This window comes from Hyposmocoma kahamanoa, unplaced genomic scaffold (assembly GCF_003589595.1).
Source record: "Hyposmocoma kahamanoa isolate Upper Pololo Valley unplaced genomic scaffold, ASM358959v1 81, whole genome shotgun sequence".
Taxonomy (NCBI): Eukaryota; Metazoa; Arthropoda; class Insecta; order Lepidoptera; family Cosmopterigidae; genus Hyposmocoma; species Hyposmocoma kahamanoa.
In genome coordinates, this window is record NW_020654080.1 from 7,969,008 (window position 1) to 7,978,531 (window position 9,524).

Here is a 9,524-nt window from a genome sequence, read left to right on the forward strand (position 1 = left end):
AAATTGTTTATTGAATAACTTATTGTACAAAGGAATAACTTAAGACTAATTATGCGTATCAACGTAAAATATAACTAAACAACAAAATGCAAATCGTATACCTATACCATTGACTTACAATTATATGGACGTCGGGTCCGCGCTAAAAAGTATAAATAATAAAAACCGTACAAGCGAGATAGATTTATGTACAGACATATCCGAGGAAACGAGAAAACATTATTATTTTTTGTCCCTTTCTACGTATGCGGTTGTGGTTGTATGACTCAACGCTCGTTAAGTCCAGCAAATCCTTCCGAGTGTTTGATGTGCATCGATTTTAAGTGTCTGTGCTTTTAAGAAGTGTTTTACAAAGTTACTAATCATTCCTTTGTAGTAATTGACAATTATTGCAGCTCACAATAATGGCGCATTGTTATATTTTAGGCTGTAAAAGCCATACGGAACGAAAAATTCCCAACATAACCTTTCACACGTAAGTTTTAATTTTTCATTACAGTCAAAGAATTTTCTTATGATCTCCTTACATCGTCATCCCACCTTTTTGTATCGCTTCTCTCCATTCGTAACGTATCGTTTTTTTCTTCAACTCATATTTAAATTTAAAAATTTGAATTGTTCCATCTTCCTTCGTTTTCTCATTTTGTTTCGTACCACGATCACTTCCCGCCCAACCGCGGGAACAAACACATCTATCTACTCATTGACTTACAATTATATGGACGTCGGGTCCGCGCTAAAAAGTGTCCGCACTTGTAAGGCGCTAAAATCGTATACAGAGCGCGACACTCCGCTTTAGTCTTCATTTGTTCTACGGACAGCGCGATACTGCGATGACATAACAATTTAAATTTCGAATAGGTTGACTTGGGACATTTTTTCGTGGTTTTTGTATTAGACCCGTCGTCCATTTATTTGTAAGTCAATGACCTATACGCTTAAATTACACAACATTTATTTTGGGATAATTAATAAATTCTCTGTGTCATCGTAGGATAAGTTTTGAAGGAATTCTTGTACAATTTTCCTAACCTATATGTAACAAAAATGATATGGCCAATTTGGCGTTTAATTTATTGTACAAAAATGACTCAAGAAACCCAAAAAATCTGGAAATTAACACATGTTTTGATGATACAATTTTGGGGCAGACAATGTCTTTCCGTCTTTTGTTAGTGTTTTCAGTACTATGTGGGAATGCAACGTGCTGTTTGAGAACTGTGGACTTAATAAATAATAGCCTTACAGTTAGTACCTTACACGACTTATACAGAAGGTCACATTAAATGAGCGTTGTTATATCTATTAAAATTCTTTTATTTGATTTCGACACAAATGGGTGACATTAATTCTAGGTGGTTTCTCGGTTTTTACAACAGAGCTTTGGTTCAATTTTCCCATTAAATTCTTTTGTCATGCCTTATTTAATTTATTTCAATGTTATTATAATTACTGTTTTGGTTTTTCCTTATTATATTATTTTCAGGAAACAATTTGTGATAATATGTAATTGTTCACGTCAAATGAAGAAACAAAAACACAATGTAATTATTTCATATCCTTGGTATAATATAGCCTCTAGCACAGTGGTTAGTTAGCGTCTGACGCGTGCTAACTACAGGTCTCGAAAGACCTATCTGAGCTCAGTCCGCCATTTCGCTTTGTATGGTATGGTTGTGACATTCTTTCGTGCAAATTCTCTGAAATCCTAGGAAAATGCTTGTGCTGTTTTGGAGTGCAAGAATGATAGTCGCACCAAAAATATTACCCGTGGTGGTATTTCATATCACTAGTCTTATTTTAATAAAGTTTCAATTTTCTGTTTATCCAAATCATTTTTTTGTTACAAGAAACGAAAGTAAAGCTTATACCCCTGCAATATGATCGCTTTTTTTTTGGAGAACTAAATTAATGACTTTAATTCGTCGTCGTTCAGCAATTGACCGCTAGATGGCAGCATGTTGATTGAAATTTCAATATAAAATCAAAACGTCGTCGGTTCTGATAATAATTGAGGCATAAGGCACTTCCATTGTTTTTTTTTCTTCCGTGGCCACAAGTAATCAAACGTCAAAATTACTTTTATCACATGAAAGTTATAAAAATAATACGAACTACGTGAAATAAATTACATGTATGTGACATTTTATAACTCTTCTATTGAAGGTTTAAAAAGTTATCGACTAATTTCGTTCGTACAATGTTAAGAGCGTTTGTTTCTCGGATTGATTCGGACGTAGTGCACGTCCAAATCCGAGAAATGATGGTCCGAAATGTCACATTGTATATTTTATCTCTGGGAGTACAAGCGATATTCGTATTTTTTTGGATCGGACTTAGTACACATGCGACATCCGAAATGGATCCAATAGTCTCCGATTCAGTGCGCAAAAGCACTTATGTGTTCCACCGTTTTAACCGACTTTAATAAGAAGGAGGTTATCAATTCAACAGTTTGTGTGTATGTGATTACTCCGAGATTTGTGAACCAATTTCGATGATTCTTTTTTGTTGGAAAGGAAGTAGCTCAGTAGTTTTTACATTTCTCTTTTATATAATAATTATATAAAATTTTATAATAATTTTTTTAATAAATTTAGTAAATTAATTTTCCAGCCTTTAAATTCTAGAAAGGCTGTACATGTTACAACTACTGTAAATAACACTCACATAAAACAATAAGTATATATTTACCAAACATTGTAGAGGAACACTCGTTGACGCAACCAGAAAATCAACTGTATGGTACTAGTTGATATGTGTATGTACGTGTATAATACAAAGTATGTGCTGCTTTCGGTTGCAGTTTGCTTTATTTTTAACCGACTTCAAAAAAAGGAGGTTCTCAATTCGACTGTTTGTTTATTTTCTTTTTTTATGCATGTTACGCGATGATTCCGGTATTTCTGAACCGATTTTCATGATTCTTTTTTGTTGGAAAGAGAGTACCTCCATCATAGTGGTCCCATTTCATTTTGAAGAAAATCATCCACCTCTAAGGATGGCTGATCACGCATGAACATTCATTTTTATAAATAGCGCCTAAATTTTGCTTAAGGAGCAATTATTTTAATGGTTGGTTTTGCTATTCTCCAATTTAAGGCGTTTTTCTCTCTCAATATATTTTGAGTAGATAAAACTTAGCAAATAGATTATTATGACGTAATTCCACGTGCTTTTGAGGTCAGCTTTTTTTAGTACTCTGTATTGAGATTATTATAACTTTTCCCTTTCGTATTAACTACTTACAAAACAAGTGAGAAACAGCAGGTAAGATTAGATAGTACAGGGTAGCCCATCAACATTGTAAAGTGAACCAAATTTTTTTTTAAAGTAAATATCATAACACTAGGCAAAATATTGATTCCTTAGCGCAGCAGAGTAAAGTTTTTTTTGCAATGATGTACGTTTAGGTGAGTGAAATTTTACAATTTATTATTTGTGCTACAAACGTAACATTTGCATTTCGAACTGTTATGCCCTTTGACCTCTATCGTCTCGGGTTACTGTTAGATCATCGAGTATATAACCAGAAATAGAGACGAACTAAAAGCCAACCATCCGTAGCAACTCATCAGGTAAATTAATCGGCCTTATATTACTTTTAAATATCAACTCTCATTTGTGCTGAAATCACAAATTAGAAAGCTGAAATAGTAAAGCGCCAACAACTGACCTGTGTGTACGTCTCCGTATGTTCCAAAAATATTCTGTATTTATTGTAATAAAGATATTTCTCTAACAATGGGGGGCTGTTAATATAAATATTAAATATGTAATTTTTCAATATTCGTCCATTTCGTCAAATTAAACTGATCGATTTGAGGAAAAAGAATTGACGACACCCGTCAATAATTTCGAATTCGGGCTGACCAGTCTCTGCAATTGTGAGCGCAGTTGTCGCCGTAATGATTTGATAAAATAGTTTTCAAACAAATTAAATGACGTTTCGTCTCCATTTCTGGTTATACACTCGATGTGTGAGATCTAAATTCAAAATTTTTTTCGTCGCGGTCTGTAAAATTGTCTTTTTAATGCTAGTTGACAAAATTAGAGGCATATGGGACTTGTCAACTTACGTCTCAGGGTGACGGGCGCAGTGACAGTGGCCCTCAAGTCTTTACGATTTAAAGCTCGAGTGTCACTGCAACTGTTATGGACAGGCGTGTAGCTTACTATCAGGCGCACGACTTGTTCGTCCCGTCACTTGATATTATAAAAAAAAAGCTAGTTTTACATTTCAGGCGTACTTATGACAAGAAAACTTTGCTTGCTTCGTTCGTGGCACTTGAACAAACAGTACATCTATAAAATCTCTAGTTTACAGGTTATGATTTCTTTTTAATGGTAAAGCACGTAAACTAAACTTTAATTACTACCTGACTCAAATAATATTTCTGTAGCTGTAATGAGCCGTTTTAACCGACTTCAAAAAAGGAGGAGGTTCTCAATTCGACTGTAGGGTTTTTTGTATGTATGTAACGCGATAACTCCGGTATTTGTGCATTTCATGACTCTTTTTTTGTTGGAAAAAGGGTACCTTCAAAAATAACACGCCTAGCCATAGCAGTTGCAGTGCCACTCAGAGCTTTAAATCGCAAAGACCTAAGGGACACTGACACTGCACCCAGCACCTTGTAAACATAAGTTGACAAGTCCCATGTGCCCGTAATTTCACGATACCGTTGCTCTGGTACTCATAGTACAGGAAAGATAAAAGTGCGGTAAAATCTCTTTATTAATTCTGCTTAACAAGAAATTAACATGGATTTAATTTTGAAGAAAATCATCCATCTATAAGGGTGGCTGTTGACGCATGAAGATTCATTTTTATAAATAGCGCTAAATTTTATTATAAGGAGGTTTTTATTATTTTAATGGTAAATTTTGCTATTCTCCAATTCAAGGCATTTTTTTCTCTCAATATACTTTGAGTAGTGAGAACCGATTTTTATTATCTCCTGTGTCAAGTCCCATATAGTAGCGAACTAAGAGATGAATTCGGGTTTGCGCACTTTCCTGTAACCGATTTCAATAAAACTTGGCAAATAGATGTAATTCCACGTGATTTTGAGGTCGGTTTGTTTAGTACTCTGTACTGAGATTATTGTATATAATATTCTTAACCTCATAAGGTCTAACAAACTACAATGAGAAAAGCGCTAAGCGTCCAGTGTATATTACAATTTACTAAATATAATTACGTACTTACCACTTGTAGTGTTGCTCTTTTAAATATACATTTGAATACATTTAACATTTACAATATTTATTTTAAACATCTTAGTTGGGACTACGTGCAAGAGCTAGACGGGTCACTACCACGGATTCATGACATCTAAGTACGTAAAAGTTGTATAATAAACCTTTAGTATAAAGTTTTTGTTTCACTATAGTTTTAAACCTTGGAAATGGCAAATTTTCATTATCAACCGGAAGCTACATTACTACGTTGCCCCTTAAATGAATTTGTAACTTTGTGAAGACGACTGTCACCAGTGTCAGACGACGAGTGTCAGAGCTATTGGTAGCTCTGTCACTATTTAATAAAAAAATCTTTTACTTACTTAACATAAATAACATTTTCGTTAATGTACTGTGAAGCTAGTGTAAGAATGTTAATCTCTTTAAACTTATCTCTCATAGACACTCTGGGGCCCAGATTGTAAATTACCATATTACGCAAGATCCTGCACTACATAGATTCTATTAATATCGGCGGCATTACCCCAAAACAAAATATCGTATATCGAGTTCTTAGGTTTTCGCGATTGTTACACATGTTATGATAAACCTACACACTCAATGAAGTTTGACAAACCCCAGGTCCTTGCAAAAGAAGTCCGTTATCTACCCAGGATGCTGCGAGAGGCCATTGAAATTAAAAAACATCCTAAATTCAACAGGGAAGATGATTTCTCCGTACCTCCAGTTTGGGATCCAGTATTTCCTCTGATGAAAAATCCCAAACAGATATAAGACTGCAGTACTAATTAATATGTTTTAATTTATTCTGATTTCTATTATCAATTAATAATAAATTGAACTTAATAAAAATTCATTCAATAAAATAATTTGTAAAACGTAATGTAGCGTAAATTGGAATGTATTCTTTGTAAAATTTAAAATAATATATTTAATTAATAACTTTTGTAACTATAGTGAAAAAATAGGGTGGTTTGCATTAATATTAGACATAACTGGTTGATGACTGTACCACCTCAGTCAACCGTGACCGTGGAGCCTGTAAAGGGCCCGAAACGTCGGTTTGTTTGAAAAAACAAATATATGCGATTTAAATTCGGAGAAATAGTTTCATTTCCTATAAAATATCGTATGTCATTAAAACTGTGAAAGTAGGTGACGTACCGTTTATACCTATTGGTGTTTTTTATTTGTTCATTTGGAATACAATACGAAATAGCAATATAAACCTGTCACGTGCCCTATGGCTACGGATTCTATAACGCTGTGTCATCCACCATTTAAAAAAAATTGTAAAAAACAATTACAATTTTTTTCGTACCAAAATCGTTACGGACACTTCGTGTCTTAAGGTCATGTGATGTTTTGAACGCGACTATATTTTTAAACCTCGAAATTTAAAAACAAACACAAAATTACAGATTGATAGGAACCACAGATGGCAGAAAAATGTTTTTTAAGCGTGACTTTAAAGTCATATAGCTCTATAATAAGGAATATGTTTACGCCGTTCCAACAGTTCAACGTAAAATTGTAATTGAGCGAAACTACGTAATGATTACGTTACATACCGACAACGCCAGAGATGGGCAGTGAGTTAAAACCCAATCAATCCGCCCGAGTTTTTACCAAAAATCGGGTTTCAAACCATTTCTGCTCAAAATCGTACCTAACTCCTTACCTATTTCTGCCACCAAGCCGTAATGTGCGCATTACTGCGTTTCGGTTTAAAAGGGTATGGCTGCTGGTTAAAGTGCAGGTACATGGGACTTGTCAACTTATGTCTCAGGGTGACGGGCGCAGTGGCAGTAACCCTAAGATCTTTGCGGTTTAAAGCTATTGAGTGGCACTGCAACTGTTATGGATGGGCGTGTCGCTTACCACCAGGCGCACGACTGGTTCGTCCCGTCACTTGGTATTATAAAAAAAAATTATATAATTCCGTACATTTACAAATTTCAACGTGAAGAATATTTTTTAAGCGAAAAAGTGGCAACTCCCCACAATACCCATCGTGTTTCTACGCAGATCGATCCAAGTGCATACGATTTTTTTATCGATTTATTTCAATGCGATTTTCAAGCGAATCGATTCTATAGACAGGCAAATCAAATCGTCTAAATCAAAAAGCTACATTTTGTAATAATAACATTAAATTTCGATTTACAATAAATATTTATTCGTCAATAGTTTTTGCTTCGATTTCGGGCGTCAATGGGTTTTAAACTGATTTAATCCGAGTTTTTCATATTTTATAAGACGGTAAATATAAATTACTCAACCTCTACGGCGATAGGCGTTTCCATTTTCCTTCTTAACTTAGACAACATATTTCATATTTCATCTAAAGTAAGCAGCTTGTAGTACAATATGATATGAAATTGACAGTCAATTAGTATGGGAACTCAAGTGTATCGACACGATGATAGCAGTTTATTTAAATTGGTATCTGCAACTTAATTAACATTTTAAATAGAAATCAATTATACACAGGATACACAATTGAATACAGTTCAATTAAGTCTACCACTGTCTCTTAAAGTTTCAAAGAAGAAAACGATAACAACGAAAATACCAAACTTCGATACCAACACAAAGTCTCTCGAGAATTAATTATTATTGCAAACCTGAAACCATTGGAATGGTAGAATCATCCTATCCAGTGAAACAAGAGCTCTACCTTAAATATGACACCTGAAGGATTACATAGGACATATTCCATTACCAGAGTTCAAAGAAAATGGATTTCCCTAAGGAACACCAGCATTAGGGGACGAAAACAATTAAAGGTGTGTTTCGTTATAACCTTTACCAAACCGTTGTACGTAAAGCCAGAAACGCATTACGCCGAAGTGATTGCAAATGTTGCATACGCCTTCAGAGTCAAATAAAATATTCCTTATAAATCTTCAATACGAACATATTTTAACGTCAGATTTTAAAAGAGCGCTTTAATGCACTCAATATTCCACCCGCAGCTTTCATTGAAAGTTAACCAGATTAACGGCATCAGTGAATTGTGTTTGAATGAATACGACAAATACGTGGTATTACGCCAGATTAATGTTTGTGGAAATGGAAAAAAATATTCTACCCTTTTTACACGTATATTTTACATACCTAAAGTTTGTTTAAGATTTTACAATAATGTGGATTGGATGTGATGTAAATTTCATAGTGTGTCCTAGGTCTATATTTTATCTTAAGCTATATATTCTATTCCTAATAAATGTATATTTCAATACCTTCTGCTTCCGCGAAACGCGTCGGTAACAATATAGCTGCTTACCAAAATTCTACAATGTATTGATATGTACAACTTTGGAAAACTCACCGTTTTTAAACGAAGAATTTTGAGCCTGTCTAAGACGATATCGCAAATGCTTTGCCAACTTTTGAACATAATAAATATAAAGTCAATTTTCTGTCACAATGCTTACCATAGCGCTGGCTCTCCCCGACCCTTCTACAGAAGGGGTAATAAAAAGAGAATAAAGTAAGAACAGTGGTAGAGAAGGGATAGAGTAAGAGTAATAGCAGAGAAGGGAGAAAGTAAGAGTAATAGCAAAGAAGGAATAAAGGAAGAGGAATAATAGGAGAAGAATATAGTAAGAATAATGATAATAGTTGGTATTTAGTAGTAACAACAGGGTAGGTAATAGTAATAGCAAGAGAAGGAAGTGCATTGAAAGTTGAGAGTTGATCTTGAGATCACGAAGCTTATGTACTTTAAGTAAAGGGGAATAAGTAATAAGGGAATGTTACTAGTAGTAAGGTTGTAGGATGTGGTTATAAGCATACCAATTAAGGGATTAAGGGACTGAAAAAGCTTAAAATTAGGTTTAAGCAAATTAAATTAGATAATGGGGATGTGTGTTTAATTTAGGAAAATATGTGGCTGATATTTACTATGTTAAATATACAATAGGTTGATTTTGGATTCATACTGCATTAATAATAAAAACTTTCATTACTCACGTACACGAGTCTTAATTCCTAAGTGGAATTAAGGCAACAAATAGAACAGAAAAGTACCTTAGTAGGTCGAAGAGAAGCGAGCAGGGAGTGGCGATGGAACGAAACAAAATCACAATGGCGAGGCAAAGGAATTAAACCGGGAAAAGGCAATAAAAAGGTGGGATGACGATGTAAGGAGGTCACATCGTCACACTACGATATGAAAAGAAAGTACTCCTAACGTATCGACACTTGAAAAGCAAAATGGGATAAGCGACACTTTTGGTCATATTGAGTTATATATACCGTTGGAGTCAGCTAATGTTTCTGATTCCAACGGTATGTACAACTGAATATGACCC